Source organism: Heterocephalus glaber, unplaced genomic scaffold (assembly GCF_053883595.1).
Source record: "Heterocephalus glaber isolate CG9 unplaced genomic scaffold, H.glaber_assembly_v1.0 deba00001479, whole genome shotgun sequence".
Lineage (NCBI taxonomy): Eukaryota > Metazoa > Chordata > Mammalia > Rodentia > Bathyergidae > Heterocephalus > Heterocephalus glaber.
The window spans coordinates 21,959,561-21,976,067 of record NW_028258316.1 but is presented as its reverse complement, the minus strand read 5'-3'; the positions used below and the strand labels follow the sequence as shown (position 1 = coordinate 21,976,067).

Sequence of the window (16,507 nt, the reverse complement as noted above, 5' to 3'; positions counted from 1 at the left end):
AAATTCCCTTTCCCAATGACAAGATTTTATATATTATTCATCTAAATTAGAAATCTGAGCCAGGCTTAGTGGCCCATGCCTGTAATCTCAGCTTTCGGGAGGGTGAGGTAGGAGGATCACTGTGAGTTCGAGGCCAGCCTGGGCTACATAGTGAGTTCAGGGCCAGCCTAAACTACAAAGGGAGACCGTGCCTCAAAAAACAAACAAACAAACAAATAAAAAAAGAAATCTGCATGCTGAGGTCAGAAGGCTACATCTGGCCTGCCACCAGTTTTTAATGTAGCTCATGAATTTTTTTTTTTGGTTTCATTAAAAAAAATATATATATATACATATATATATATTTTTTTTTTTTTAATTTTTTGTCTTTTATTTTGAAGTAATTATAATTCACAGAAAGTTACCAAATCTTTTTTATAAGGAAGTCTCAGATACCCTTTAGTCAGTAATTTCTTATATACTTGGGTAATAATACTAGGAAATTAGCATGGTGCAATTCACAGAACTCATTCAAATTTCACCAGTTGTGCGTGTGTGTGTGTGTGTGTGTGTATAATTCTGTGCAGTTCTATTATATGTAGATTTCTTTTTCCTTTTCCTTTTTTTTGGAGACAGGTTCTCATTATATATAGTTCAGGCTGCCCTTGGACTCACTATGTAGTCCAGGCTGGCCTTGAACTTGTGACAGTCTTTCTGCCTCAGCCTTGTGAGTGCTGGAATACAGGCGTTAGCCACCACTCCTGGCTGTCATGTGTAGATTTCTGAAATTAGTACCATCATAATCAAGATACAGAACTAGCTGAGTGATGCTATACACCTGTATCCCAGTAAGCCTGGGATGCTGGGGCAGGAGGATCTCAAGTTTGAAGCCAGCCTGGGCTACACGGTCAGCTCAAGGCTGGCCTGCACTACATGGTAAGACCTTGCCTCAAAAAACCAAAAAAACCCAAAACAACAACAAAAAAGATATAGAACTGTTTCATCACTGTAAGACTCCTGCCACCCTTTTATTGGCACTTCCACCCCCATTCCTAACCTTTTGTCACCATTAGTTTTAAGGGTTTTTTTTTTTACATTTTAAATGGCTGAAAAAAGTATATTTTGAGGGCTGGGGATTTAGCTCAGTGGTTCCAGCGCCTGCCTTGTAAGCGCAAGGTCCCAAGTTCAATCCCCGGTACCAAAAGGAAAAAAAAAAGTATATTTTGAGCCATATGAAAATTATTGAAATCAAAGTTTCAGTGTGCATAAGTAACGTTTTATTGGAACATAGGCACACCCATTTGTTTACCTACTGTGTAGAGCTGCTTTTGTTTTACAACAGTCTGTGTGGGTTTTACAGCCGAGACCAAATGGCCTGCAAAGTTGATAATATTTACTCTCTGGCCCTTAATTAAAAAATAATTGAGGGCCGGGGATTTAGCTCAGTGGTGCCGCCACCTGCCTTGCAAGTGGAAGGTCCCGAGTTCAAGCCCCAGTACCAAAAAAAAAAAACCCCTTGAGCTGGCATTATGATGTATGCCTGTCATCCTAGCAGTCTGAGAGATTGAAGTAGGAGGATCTCAAGTTTGAGGCCAACCTGGGCAACTTAGTGACTTAACGAGACCCTATTAAAAATAAAAATAAGAAAGGGTTACAAATGGAGTTCAGTGTAAAAACTCTGGGTTCAATCCATTGTACTATCACACACAAAAAAGTGTTATATAAATCATTTATTACTCGTAGTACTTTTTTTTTTTTTGGTACCGGGGATCGAACTCGGGTCCTTGCACTTGCGAGGCAGGCGGTGGAACCACTGAGCTAAATCCCTGGCCCACTCGTAGTACTTTTTGGGGTTTTTTTTGTACCAGGAATTGAACTTGGGACCTTGTGCTTGTGAGGCAGGCTGCAGAACCACTGAGCTAAATCCCTGGCACTCGTAGTACTTTTTAATCTTTCATTTAATTCTGTTTTTTTTTTTTTTTTGGTACCGGGGATTGAACTTGGGTCCTTGGGGTTTCAAAGCAGGCGGCAAAACCACTGAGCTAAGTCCCCGGCCCTCATTTAATTCTTTATAACAACCTGACCTTAATTTTTGCATTTAGAGTTAGAGAAGGATATAACTTTGTTTTATCCTTCTGTAAAAACCAAATTCTCCACCAGCATTTACTGAGTAATCTAGTCTATCTTCACTATTTGAAATTCCATAATGATCATACATTTTTTTTTTTTTTTTTGGTACTGGGGATCGAACTCGGGTCCTTGCGCTTGTGAGGCAGGTGGCAGAACCACTGAGCTAAATCCCCGCCTCTTTAATAATCATATATTAAAACTCAGATCTGTTCTGTCAGTGTAGAGGATGACAGGGTGAGTTAGTCATCAGGCTGTTTGGGTGAGGTGTATGTTGCCCAAGTGTTCTCTGGGGATGAGAATCCTTGTCTCCAGCATTAGCCAGATACTCCTGGAGAAGGATATCTGACCCCTTCATTCACTTCTCAGGGCAGACATTGTGGTGGGGTCTTGGTTTATCCTGGAGTCCATGGGGGATTGATGGTGGCCAGATGGAGCTATTTAGATTTGTTAGTGGTTTCTGGTACTTTAAGTTGTGTGTTCTCTGGAGCTGGCTTGCTCTTAAAATCCCTTTAGAGGAGACACATCTTGAGTTGTTTTTCTGACACTGGTGGGTCAGGAATATGTTCTTTTTTGGATCACATTTATACAGTTATAAAAATAAAGATTTGATTTTGGTCATTCTTAAAAAAAATAAACTCATGAGGGATTGGGGATTATTCACCACAAGGCACTTGTCTAGATACTGCAGACGTCAAGATGAACCTGGTGGTAATTGGGTTCTTGTCCTGTAGGTCTCTGTTTAATGACATCCTCTGACACAGAGACAGATGGTGGAGGGATTCCAGCCTCTGCCCTGGAGCCTGGAGGCTGGGTTCTTGCCCTTCCTCTTGTTACTTGGGAGTGACTGTGGACTTGTCTTCTCTTAGCAATACAACAGGGATAGTAAAATCCCCTCCTCTTTCCAACTTATTTTAAGGGTTAAATGAGACCCAGTGTGTGAGATGCCTAGTAGATAGTATAAGCTTAAAACAGTTAATTTCTTTATTTTCTTGACTTATAGCTGTATGCTTAGATTGGTGTGAAAAATGTAGATTTTTATCTCCACATCATGTAGTCTTTCTTAGCCCTAGCCTTTGCTTTCTATTTGGAGGTTTTGTTTTTGTTTTTGAGTCAATTCATAGCCCAGGGTTTTGGGTGTCAGCTGGCCACCGCTTGGTTTCTGCTAAGGATGGGTTCCGTTGTCCCAAGAACGTTCTGGCCAGGTGTCAGAGGCAGGCTGTGATGACTGTCTGTGGGGTGTTTGCGCATATGGCTTTCTCAGGTGCCTCTTGTGGGCACTGGTGGTGAGGACTGTTGACCTATGACAGTGGAAAAAGAGCCTGATCAGGTGTTACTGAAGCACATTCCCGAAGAGGAGTGACTTACGGGAGGCAGCTCTCACACGGAGAGGAGAATGTCAAGTGCCCAGTGACCTTCCTTTAAGCCTTTACAGAATACAGTCACTTTAGCAGGACCTGCCTTACCCCTCTTGTTCCAAAGGTGGAATCTATACAGGGCTGATGAACTTGGGTTTACTTGATTTTGCTAGCACTACAGTGGTTTCTAATCTTTTGTAATTTGCCTTATTTTTGAAATGTAATTCCCCCTGGTGTGGTTAAAATCCCCCCCCCCCCCCCCGGGAAACAATTGTGAGTCTCCCAGGTTGCCTGACCTTACTTAGCCTTGAGGACACCTTTCATCTGCCCTTGTGCTCTGGTATCTCCACCAGTTCAGGTACTGTAGGAGGTGAATGATGTGGGCTTGGCCATTATAACAGCTCCCAAACTGTTCCCTCTTCTGTCCCTCTTTGTTTGTTTTGCATGTTTTTTCTGAAGTATTTCTGTAAAACTTATGTCTGATTGCCACTTTCCTGCTTAAAAGCTTAGTCATTGCTTATGGAGCGCTCATCTAATTCTTAAGCCAGTTAAGATGTATGAGTCTGGAGCTAATCTGCTTTCCAGGTCATATTTCTTGCTACTCCTCCCTGAGGAGCTCATGTCCAACCCAGCTGTGTCGGTCACACTTCACCCACCCTGTGGCAGTTTTGCTGATTTAGTGCTCCATGCTAGGAATCCCTTTTCTTCCCTTGAATAGCTTTTCCCTGTCTATAGAGGATCTTACAGACATCCTCAGTAATCTCTGCATCCTTGCCTCCTGGACAGGGTGGTCTTGCCATCTTCCATCCACTGTTGGTGAGATTAAGGTAGGGGTGTGTGTGTGTGTTTCCAGCCCCATAGCCAGTAGGAGAGCTGGCAAATAAACCAGTCTTCCTGCCGTCCTACAAAGCCAGGTCAAATTGCCCTCTCTGAAGCCTTCCCTGGAGAGAATTACATTCCGTTCTCAGCTCTAGTACAGCCTGCCCTCCTCTACACCTTGTGGTACTGAGGATAGAACCCAGGGTCTCACTCTGAGCTACATCCCCAGCTTTTTATTTATTTATTTATTTTTATTTATTTATTTATTTATTTTGGTACCAGGGATCGAACTCAGGACCTTGTGTTTTACAAGGCAGGCAGTGAAACCACTGAGCTAAATCCCCAGCCCCCCAGCTTTTTATTTTTATTTTTCAATTTGGAGTCAGAGTCTCACTAATTTTTGCCTAGGCTGGCTTTGAACTTGTGATCCTCTTGCCTTAGTGTCCCAAGTAGCTGGGATTATAGGCTTATGCTACCATATCCAGCTTGCAGGTTTATCTCTGTCATGTATTTATCACAATATATCACATGCCATTCCCCATCCTACACTCTAAACTAGATTCCTCAAGCATATTCCTTCTCAGCTTGCTTTCCTCTAAATGTAGAATAGCACCTGGCAGTTGTTAAGAACTCAGTGTTTGGATGAATACATGCATGAATAGATTTTGCTTTCTATATCCTCTAATTTGTGGTTTAGGAGAGCATAACACCCGGGTAATTAGGCTACTTAAACCTTGCATGTGTTGGGAAACACCTATATTTTGGTCTGTAAATAGGGAGTGATAATTATTTTCTCCCATTCCCTCTGCCATCGTATAGAGACTAATCAGGTATTTCATTACTTCATTACATGTTTAATTGTATATATTTTAGGAATGTAATCTTTTAGCTAGATTTTGTTAAACAATAGCTATACCTGGGAGAGGCTCTGAGGAAAGTCAGCTCTCCTATAATCTGTCACGACACCTTAACAACAACAACAACAAAAATAATATTCTCCAATTTGGTCAGCTGGTGTTTTCCTCCATAATATATGAAGTGTAATTGAAAGCATCCTCAGAAATTCAGTTATTGATCTCTCATGTGCTGGGTTCAAGACACGGCTCCAAACCTGTCCCCAGAGATGAGACCCTGTGCTGGCAGTCTCCTTCCACCATGGAATTTAGACACAAGTTTGCAAGATTTGTTTCCTCATTCATTCCTCGACTCTCTCCTTTCATCTGTCTCTGCTTTTATGGCATCTATATGTTATCAGAAATAAGGACTTCAGATCACTGACCCTTATTTGCAGAGCTCATTTCTGTGTCTGGGCTTAGAAAGTCCATGTGAGAGGACAACGTGACCACTGCAGGCACGTGTTGCCTGACAACGGAAACACATTTTGAGAAATGCATTGTTTGATGATTTTGTCACTGTGTGAACATCATAGAATGTAGTACTTACAGAACCTCAGTGGAACAGTCTGGTCTACACCAGGCCTATGTAGTAGAGCCTGTCACTCCCAGGCTGCAAACCTGTATGGTGTGTTGCTGTGTTAAACACTATATGCAGCTGTAACACAGTGGTCTTTGTGTGTCTAAATATATTTAAATGTAGAAAAGATACAGTAAAAGTGGTGCCTAACGATGAAAAATGGCACACCTGCGTCAAGGCCTTTTGGCTTGAAAGGAGTGTGCAGGACTGGAGGTTGCTCTGTGCAAGTCTGTGAGTAAATGTGAAGGCCAAGGATGTTGTAGTACACTTATGCTACACTAAATTTATTAAAAAAGTTTTTCCTTCACTAATAAATTAACCTTAGATTTCTGTAACTGTTTTACTTTATAAACTTAAAAATTGTAATCTCTTCTGTAGTAAGATTTAGCTGAAAGCACAAACCCACTAAAGGTGATAGGAATTTTTTAGCTCCATTATAACTTGTTTTTTTTTTTTTTTTTGGTATCGGGGATTGAACTTCGCTCCATTATAATCTCATGAGACCATCATCATATATATCATGGGTTGTTGACTGAAACATCGTTGTATGACATATGGCTGCATTAAGGTCTTTTCTTTTATGTCCAGCCTTTTTTTCTACTTTCCTTACTTGACTGTGTCTGGTTAGTTTGTTGTGAAATTCTTCAGTTTTGGTTGAGACTGATTCCTGTTTTTTCTTTCATTCCTCATTGTTTTGATTGTGTTGAGAGAAAAGATTGAGTATCTTTCTTTTCCAATAACTAAATTAACCATGAAAATAAAAAGAAATCACCCACATCCAGTCTGGGTCATGATAGTAGGAATATAGAAATTAGATCTGGCTCTGCAGCCTGGAAATCCAGCTGCCCCTTTGAGTTGGATGTGGGCATACATCAGGTGTTTTTAAAAGGTGCTATGGGGGTAACTGGGGCCTTGAGGGATTCCACAGAAAACATCTCTTCTGGCTTCAGGAGGGTAAAATGCAGATTGGAATCCATTCAACATTGCTTAGTGCCGCAGGACCAGTACTGAGTGGCTACCCCCTCTATAGGAGGAGAGAAAAATGAAGTGAAAACTTTTTAAAAGGAAGCACACATAACCTATTTGAATATAGTCACACATTTACTTCTAGTTTAACACATTCTCATTTTGTCTGGGATTAGTTTTAGGTCTGAGTTGAGGTTTAAGGACTTCTCATCCCAATGGTGTAGGATGTGTGTGCCATGAATTATTGAGGATGAGATTACTCTAGCAGAAGGCAGTTCAGATTTGGTATCCAGTGGAAGTTAGACAGTTTAGAATCTGTAGTGCCTAACTTTCATTTCCCCATAGTTTTTTTTTTTTTGTTTTGCTTTTTGTTTTGAAACAGGGTCTCAGTGTGGTTCAGGTTGGCCTCAAACTTACCATGTAGCCAGGGCTGGCCTTGAACTCAAGAGTTCCTCCTGCCTCAGTCTCCCAAGTGCTGGAATTACAGGTGTGTGCCACCATGCCCGGCTTCCCCCATAGGTATTTTTGAGACTAAAATCCTCCCAAGGAAGATTCACTTTTGGATGTGCAAGTACAAACTTTGGAATGTAAATTTTGGCCCTACACTGCCTTTGTATTGTAGAAAAAGGGTCCCCGTTGTAGGGGAACACTGAGTTTTTGGAATCTCTGAGGTAGGACTCTTTTAGTCTGGCTAAAGGCACAGGTCTCTTTAAACACAAATGAGAAGTATAAGCTATAAGAACAGAGTTCACAGTAACCACTTGGCTTGCGGTGTTGGCAGTCAGTCGTGGCCTGTTCTGTTCCTCACTTGAGTGCTCTTTGGCCTTGAAAGGATTTGGTCTGGGGTGATGATTAATCAACAAGCATTTGATCACCTGTAACATAGTCAGCTGTGTGTGGTGTATTGTTGTTTCTCGACCCTTTTTCTAAATACCCAGAATGCTCTTTCTTTTAACTTTGCTGAAGCACCTGGCTTGATTTGTCAAGTAGCAAGGGCATTCCATCTTTGTAGTTCTGTATTAGGTGGTAGCACAAAAGCATGTAAATTAGGACCAGGTTTTATAAGATGTGAATGAACTGGTATGGTTAGGAGGTACTGGACCATGGGCAAGAGAAGAGGAGCCTGCATATTAAGGGATTACTCTAGATACTTCTCCCCATCTAAGAGAGAAGTAGTAGCACCTGGATTATGGTACAGCACAGCTGCCCATGAGAGACCGAAGACTTGGGCTCCTCATGAACCACTGAGTGACCTTGTGCTTGTCATGTCTAAGCATTTGCCTTTTATGTAACACACACAACCCAGATGATCTCTCTGGGGTCTTACACTCAAATGTCACTGGAGAAATGAATTATGTTACGTGTAGTATATTCACATGTTGTACAATCATCATATTTAAGTCCATACTATTTTTGTTACTACCAAAAGAAATCTCATCATCATTAATTTAGTTTTATAGGTTCTCAGCCGGATCCTGAGAGCAGCGTTGAGGCGGGCAGGAAAGAGAGCAGGTTTTTAGGTAGTCTTCGCCCTGGACTGAGCTTGTGGGGATGCTTAATCTGACTTCTTAGAAGGCTCCATGTTCAGACTTTGGGATCATCCAGATGGCATGTGTATACTTGACCAGTAATGGGAGCAAAATCTTCATGTTGTGGTTCTAAGAGCCAAGCTTCTGGAACTACCTCTCTTCCTTTAGTGGTGATCATTCCTCAGCCAAGCTCTCCTCAGCCTTATGTTTCTGTTTGGCAATTGTACTCTCTCTTTGGAAGTTGTCTTTGCATCCTTCACTTGCCCTCTTTGGTGTGTCGGGCTCTGTTATAACCAGTGTTGCACTGCGTTGTCATTAGAGGTTTGTGTGCATATCCCCATCTATACTGGGTTGTTTAAACACAGGTGCTCCCTGCCCTCTTTTGTTTGGTAGCCCTGCATTGGTTCTTTGGGTGATATCTATTAGGTATTCAGAATGTGCTTGAAATAGTAGATCCTCCTTAGAAGAAGTGAACAGGAATCCTGTTTAAATTCGGCTGGGAGTTGGGGGAAATCTTTGTTCCCGAGAATCACAAGAATGCCTGGAGAAGTGATTGCCAGCCTGGAGAGTCTTAGAAAAAGCTAGTAACAGATACTAGAAACTTTGTCAAGGAATGTGCACTGGAACTCTTTCATTTTGACTTTTTTGTGGTCTTGTTAAGGAAGTAGTCTTTTTTGCATTGGGCCAGTGGATGAGTTTTATCCACAGGGTGGGTTTTTCATAGCAAACCTAGGGAACAGATTCTAAACAACTTCATCAAGTCATTGATAAAACAGGTGGTCTCTGAACACATATCTAAAGAAGAGTCTTTGCCTTATAAGAAATGGTCCAAAATCCAAAATAGGAAACTGTAAACCCATTCAGGGAAGATACTAGCCTAGAAACCACAGACTAGCAGGCCCTGGCAACTTGGAGATACTTGTGTTAGCAACTTTAGAGGATTTGGAGAATATCTGATGTGGGGATTTTGGGGTGAGGGGTGGGAGTGAGGACTGAATGTCTTTCTAATAAGTAAATAGGGTTCCAGAACTTGGTACACACTTGTTAAAACACATTTGAATATCTAGGGGAAAAGGTAAATCTGTATCTTAAAATTCCATAGTGTTTATGTCACTGTTTCCTATCTAGATTTTAGGAAAGTGTGTAGTATTTTTCTAATTACATGTGCTAGTCAGGTTTTCTGTGGCAATAAACAGCTCCAAAAATTCAGAGATATACAACATGCTGTAATTATATGTCATGTTGTGTCAGTGGCTCTGAGTGATCTGTGGTGGCTCTTTCCAAGTCTTCCCATTCTGAAGGAATGGCTACTGTGTGGGACATTCTAGTTTCAAGGCAGTGGAGAGAGAGAGAGAGAGCCAGAGACCTGCTGGGAACATGCAAAGGCTCGTAAGCCTCTGCTCCCATCTTGTGTATTTTGCATTCATTCATGTGCAGTTGGCCAGACCAAGTCACATGACCGAGACCAAAGTCAGTGGGTTAGGATATGTCTTCCTGTGGGGAGTCACTAGCAACAATAAGAATATGGTTCTTATAATAGAGGGGGGTTAATCATTGCGAACATTAGTTCAATCTACCATATAGTCTGTGTCTTCTCTTTTTTCACTGAACATTATTTAGTAATGTATCACTTCAGAGTTATTTTAAAGTGCTTTAAAGTCCCTATTTTGTATATTAAAGTTTTAGATTAAGGTGAGAAGTTGACTTGTTGGTGTGAGGTGATAGGGAAGGTCATTGCATGTATCCCAGTATTATTCTGTGTATCACTGCATTGCCTAGAAAGTGATGGGAAACCTTTTAGAGCTCTCAGTGATAACAAACAGCTGGCTATGGACATGCATACTGTAGATTTGCCACTACTGGCTTAGAATCTCCAGAGTTCTTTTGAATAATAGCGAATATTAGGTATTAGAATCTTGTTTCTGAATTTAGTAGACATGCCTCCAGTGTTTTACATTATTTGCTGTCATTTTATTGTCATTATTGTGATGTACATATTGTTATAGTTTGGGTCTGTATGTCTCCTCAAAGCCTCATGAGGTCATAGGTGGGGCTTTTTCAGAGGTAGCTGAATCTAGAGTGTGTGATGCTGGGATTAAGGGCATGTGATTACTAAATCAATACACTGATCGGTTTGGCACCACCCTTATCCTGGTAGCCTGGATACACTCTAAGGGACAGAAAGAGGCTCGTCTTCTCCCTTGCTTGTTTTTGCTGTCTTCTGCCTGCAATGAACTGTTTCTCCTCTGTGATGCCGTCTGCCATGCCACTGCTTTGGAGCCAGCCAACTATGGACTGAAACCTCTACAAACTGTGAACCACATAAATCTTTCCTCCTTTAACTTTGGGTGTTGGATATTTTATCTCAGCAATGAGAAAAGTAACTAAGACACATACCATGAAATTCATCATTTTAAAGGCAGTAATTGTATATTCACAGGTTGTGCAACCATCATCACTGTCCAACTCCAGATTATTTTTGTCACCACCAAAAGGAGTCCCATCATCACTCCCCATTGCTACCCTCCTTCCAGCCTCTGGCAACCAAAAGTCTGCTTTCTGTCTATGGATCTCTCTGTTCTGACACTTCACGTAAATGGAATTATACAACATGTGGCCTGTATGGCTTCTTTCACTTAGAATAATGTTTTCAAGGTTCATGCTGATGTTTATTGATAGATACTCTTTAACATACTTACAAACTTTTCAAATCTTTAATTTTACTTAGAGATTTTAGTGGATCTCCTGATATTTACCAGTAAACATTGTTGTGAATGTGATTGTCTTCAATAGTGATTATATACACAATTAATTGATATAATAAATTGCCTCAGATTTCTTAATGTTAAATCATTCTTTTTTTTTTTTTGGTACTGGGGATCGAACTCAGGACCCTGCGCTTGCGGGGCAGGTGGTGGAACCACTGAGCTAAATCCCTGGCCCAATCTTTAGGTTTTTTGCTTCTATTTAATTTTACTTTGACCATATATTTCTTCTAGAAAGCTCATCTGGATTTCCAGATTTATTGGCATATACTTAGTATATTCTTATACTTTATAATCACATATGGAGACAAGATTTAAATAGTTATTTTTCTGCTCTATTTTTCTTTTTTCTCCATTCTATATTGATCAGCCTTCCTCAGTTTTACTTTGTCAAATTTATCTTTAGAAGAACTAAATTTTGGTTTATAACTTTTGGCCTTTCTTTTTCCAATATATGCTTTAAATTTTTTTCTCTCTACTTTTCACTTAAGAAACAATGAGAGCACAAAGTAGATATGGCCTTAAAATGTATTATTTCATGGAATAAACCTTTTTCATATGTGTATTTTTCTGCTCCTGAGGACTCTGTTACTTCTTCATGTTTCAGTTTTCTTGGATCTGAATGATGACAGTATGCAGTCTTAGGGTTTTTGTTTACTTGTATCTGATGAAGTAATAATGCAGTCCTGGTTTGACTTACTATCAGAACAAGCAGATTATTAGATCAGCTCTGTTTCTACTTGCTGTTAGAATTGTCTTGCTAGGTATAGTGGCACAAACCTGTAATACCAGCACTCAGGAGTCTGAGGCAGGAGGATTGCCACAAGTTCAAAGCCAGCCTGGGCTACATAGTGAAGGCCAGCCTGAACTACATAGTGAGAGAAAGAGAGAGAGAGAGAGAGAGGTAAAGGAAGAAAGATCTGTATTTCTTGCCCCTTAAATTATTACCAGTTGACCCATCTGTCCTCAGGGAAAGGAGGACAAAAGAGTACAGTCAAGTCCTGGGCTTTCTGGTCAGGGAAATGTGGGCCAGCTCTTCTCTATGTCTGGATTCCCTGTAGCCCTAGTTCCTTCTCAGGTGAGCAACTGCCCCATTGTAGAGTCCTGCCCCTCCAGCACTTGGTCTTATCTGCTTTGTGCTTGTTGGTTAGGCACAGGGCAGCCAACCCAGGTGCCACCATTTTCCTCTGACCTTTATCTTGCATCTCTGTCTGCTAAGAGTGGTAATGAAGCCCTGTGAGCAGGATGCCTTGCCGATTGTCCTCCCTGTTCATGCTGTCGGGTCTTCCAGGTCCTCCTCCTCCCTGAAAATGGTACTTTCAGTTAGGATGTATGTGAGGGGTTGAGGACATTTTCTTGGAAGACTTCTTAGGGAGCCTTGGTAACCTGAAGTGACCTGAGGAACTTAGGTTAAAGATGCTTCTTAGTTCTGTTTTCATTTATGTCCTGGTTATATCCTGTCACAGTGCACCACCATGGCACAGTGCAAAGGATGAGCGATTACTCAGAGTCGATGTCCAATTCAAACTCCAAGAAGGCCTAGAGGGACTGCCCTTAACCGAGACCCATCAGTGTGAGAGAGTCTCATAAAGACAGCCCTGAACTGAAGCTTCTGTGGCTTTTTATTGATAGAATCAGGAAGGACAGGGGAAGGTCAGGGTGGTCTGTTACAGGATTGACCTTAGGGCCAATCTAGGGGAAAAATTGGAGTATGAAGAGGAAAGGGCTACAGCATTCATTATTTAAGGCAGTGTGTTTTGATCTTAGACTTGTGGTCCTGTGGGGTATCTTTTAATCTCTAACCATGCATTCTTAGAGGTTTTAGGTGTGTGGGCCTGAAAGTCCCTCAGCTCTGCATGTCCATCTCATACGCACCTTGGGCCAGTGCCCCCACAATATCCAGTAGAAAATCTTAGCAAATTTGGTATCTTGATACCCTTTCTAATTACTACTGTTGATATGGCTCCTGTCACTGTTTTACTTGTTGTTCTTTTTTTTCCTTTCCTCGTTGCTTTTTTGGCTTACATTGTTGGATTATTTCATTAGCAAGGGTGGAAAAGGGAGAAAGCCAAGGCTGGTGGTCATTTCACTGAATTTATATAAAAGTCTCAATTTGTAATTTGTAATGAGTGCATGACATTTTGTCTTATTAATGTAAACACAATCATTTCCTGGCTATTGAGCCTTTGGGATTTTTCCAGGTTTCATTGTGTTCTTTGTTCTCTTATAAACATCTCTGAACAGAATATTTTTGAGATTTTTTTCCCTTTGAGATTTTTCTCCAGTGCGGGTTTAAATTCAACTTTACAGCAAGATCTTCCCTCAGGAGTATTCTGTAGGACGCAGTTAGGTACCTGCTGGGTGCCTGGCACGGGGGAGGTGAGTTACAGCAAGTGAGGCACAGGCTTTGAATCAGGAGAGCTGTGCTTCTGCCCTTACTGTGAGGACACCTTGAGGGGCTTTGCCAGGCTCTGCCGAAACGAGGTCACTGTGGGACCTGTATTCCTCCAACAGTCTCAGCGAGGGAAATTCCATTAGTTTAGTGTGACTTGCTGTTACTACTTCCCTACTGGCTCCTACTATATACCACTCTGTTTTCATAAGCCAGTGCTTAATGTAATAGAGAATTTTGCCAGTGATTTATGTTAATACTCTGTCTTGTGGCTGGCTGAGCACAATAATGGATCTTTTTTTTTTTTTTTTTAGTACTGGGTATCGAACTCAGGTCCTTGCGCTTGCATAGCAGGCGGCGAAACCACTGAGCTAAATCTCAGGCCCAATAATGGATCTTAAAACTAAAATTCTTTGAATTAGTATTTTAAAGCAACCTAGGGCAAAAAAAGGGGGCCAGGGTAAGGAGTGCTCTTATAACTGAGAATGAACATTTTGCAGCGATAGATACCTTCATTTATTTATTGACCATGTAAGTTCTGTCTTTTCACAAGGCCTATTCTAGATAGTGCTACAATAAAATCATTAACCGGACATGAAGACAGCAACTATGACTCTAATGCAGTTTTTGTTTTCAGCAGCATTTATTGTCTACTGTGAACCCAGCCCTATAGTTTATAAGCATATGCAAAAATATTTAACAGATGAACCAACTTCATTTTTTACAATGCGTGTGAACAGTGATACAGCACCTACCTGTGTTTCAGCTGCTTATGTATACTCTTCCAGTAACTCGATGACATTATACCAGTTTATAAGTGAGGAAATTGGGGCACAGAGAGGTAAGACTCTTGCTCAACTCACACTGTTAGTTAAATAGTGGAGCTGGGGTTAAGAACCAGGCAGTGTGTCTCAGGTTAGCCTTAGTTATGTTGGTATTTCACAGACATTTATTGAGTACCTTTTATTGATAAGGGATTGAGTTGAGTCATTTCTTAAGATTTGCTCATTCATTCATTCATTCATTCATTCAAATACTTTTGAATATCTACTATGTGCCATGTCTCTGATTTTATGGAATTTATGGATTAGTGGGGAGTCAGACAGTCAATAAATACATACTAAATTTTCAAATAGTGAGAAGTCTTGTGAAGAAAATAAATCCAGCGAAGGAGCTAGAAAATGCTGAAGGGGTGCAGGAATACTTTTAGATTTTATGGTCTGAAAGCCCTAATTAGGTGTTGTTTGAGCAGAAAGCCATTTGAAAAGAACCTAGTTACCTGGGCCCCTGGGGGAGAGGCATGTTCCAGGTAGAGCAAGCAGCAAGTATAAAGCCCCTGAGGTCAGAATGAACCAGACCAATGGAATCATTGTATCTTGAGTAGGATGAACTGGGAGAGAAAGGCAAGTGCCAGTCCTGGCAGCCCTTGTGGGGTGTGAGAGGGAGTTTGGACTTTTCTTCTGAATGTTTTGGGATGTCTGGGAGTTTTGAGAGGAGCCAGATATGTTTTTATTTACATTTTAGAAAGAGCATTCTAGCTGTGGTATGGAGAACTGACGATAGGGTAGCCAAAGTAAGGCAGGAGGCCTTGGCTTTGAGCTCAGGGATCCCCTCACTCCTTGGTTTCTAGAATTCATGTTTGTCCTGAATGCTGCCACCTAATAGTACCTGCCCTCTAAGTGCCGCAGACCCAGCCACTGGAGGCCTCTATTGGGTGGAGAAACCTGGGTCACTCAAGTCACCTAACCCCTTGCCAGCTCCCTGAGACGTTCACCTTTCCCCTTTGCTTTTATTTTTCACAGCGACCATGTCTTGAAGAGTCATTTGGGGATAAACTTGTATTAAAACCTTAAGGAAAAATGTTGTTTCTTCTCGTTTGGCTTTAAAAACAGAAGTTTCACAGGAGGAGGAGGAGGGGAAGGGGAGTAAAAAGGATCTTCTGATATGTATATGTTCCAATTCCCCCATGAAGGTATTTACTGTGTATCAAAACCAAAGCTTTGTGTTTACCCAGAAGGATTTGTGACTAGAGCATGCAGATGAAGAGCAGTGGTAAGGGATGTAAAACCTCATGAAGGGGATTTGGCTTTGTGCAAAATGCTCACCAAGAACCAGAAACCTGATCAGCCTTTGGCACAGCAAATACTCACAGCTACACTTCTGGCCAAGTGATTTAGTCATTTTGGTTTTTTGAGACAGAGTCTTCCTATGTAGTTCAGCTGGCCTTGAACTCACTATGTATCCCAGGCTGGCCTGGAACTCAGTGATACTCCTGCCTCAGCCTCCTGAGTGCTGGGATTACTGGTGTGCACCACCACGCCTGGGAGTTTGATCTTTTTGAGTCTGCTTCCTCATTGGTGGAGGTGATACCTGTCCTGCTTCTCAAGAGGCTGTGATGGAGTACAGTGACGTCAGAGTGAGATGTGCCCTGGGATCCGAGGATGATATTGCTGCTCCTTGGCTGTTTCTGTGTGCTCCAGTTCAATTCCAGGGGCCCCCTAGGATGAGGGGTTTGAGTGCTCTCCCTGGTTGTGTGGGCCCATGAAGAATCTGGAGTGTGTGACAAGATGTGACTGACTCTTCCCTCCATTCTGTCTGGCCACACATTTCAGACCTTTGTAGGCTGTTCCTGGGAGGTCCCCAGGCAAGGTTTAGGGAAGTTGGCTTAATCACTGCAGAACCTGGCGAGACAGCGGATAATTACACCAAACACACACCCACACACGGGCACACACATGCGCATGCACATGGGTAAACCAGCATCCATAAATATTTTATTACATATTTCTAAAAGAAGTCTTTGTAAAATTATAATGCTTTCATTATCACACTTAATGATTTCATAGTATCAAAATGCTGATTAATATTCAAATTTCCTTGAATCCTCTTACATCTTTTACTTTTTACATTTTGTTTTATTGTAATTGGTGATAGTTCCCTTAAGTTTTACCTATAGGTACAGTCAGTTCTCCACACACCTACAGGTGCTTCTTCCATGTCTCTGTTTAGCCCCCTTGGACTGTGTTTATTGAAGAAGCTGGGTTTTGGTTCTCTTTAGTTTCACATAGTGTGAAACCAGTTTTAGTTTTGCTAATTGTA

The 16,507-nt window shown here is 41.4% G+C and overlaps 1 protein-coding gene across 6 annotated transcripts in view; it reads left to right on the top strand.

The window, feature by feature from the left end:
- The window catches only part of Snx30 (sorting nexin family member 30), a 115,688-nt gene that overhangs the window by 33,880 nt on the left and 65,301 nt on the right, over positions 1-16,507 (top strand). The gene's annotated exons all lie outside the window — the stretch shown is intronic.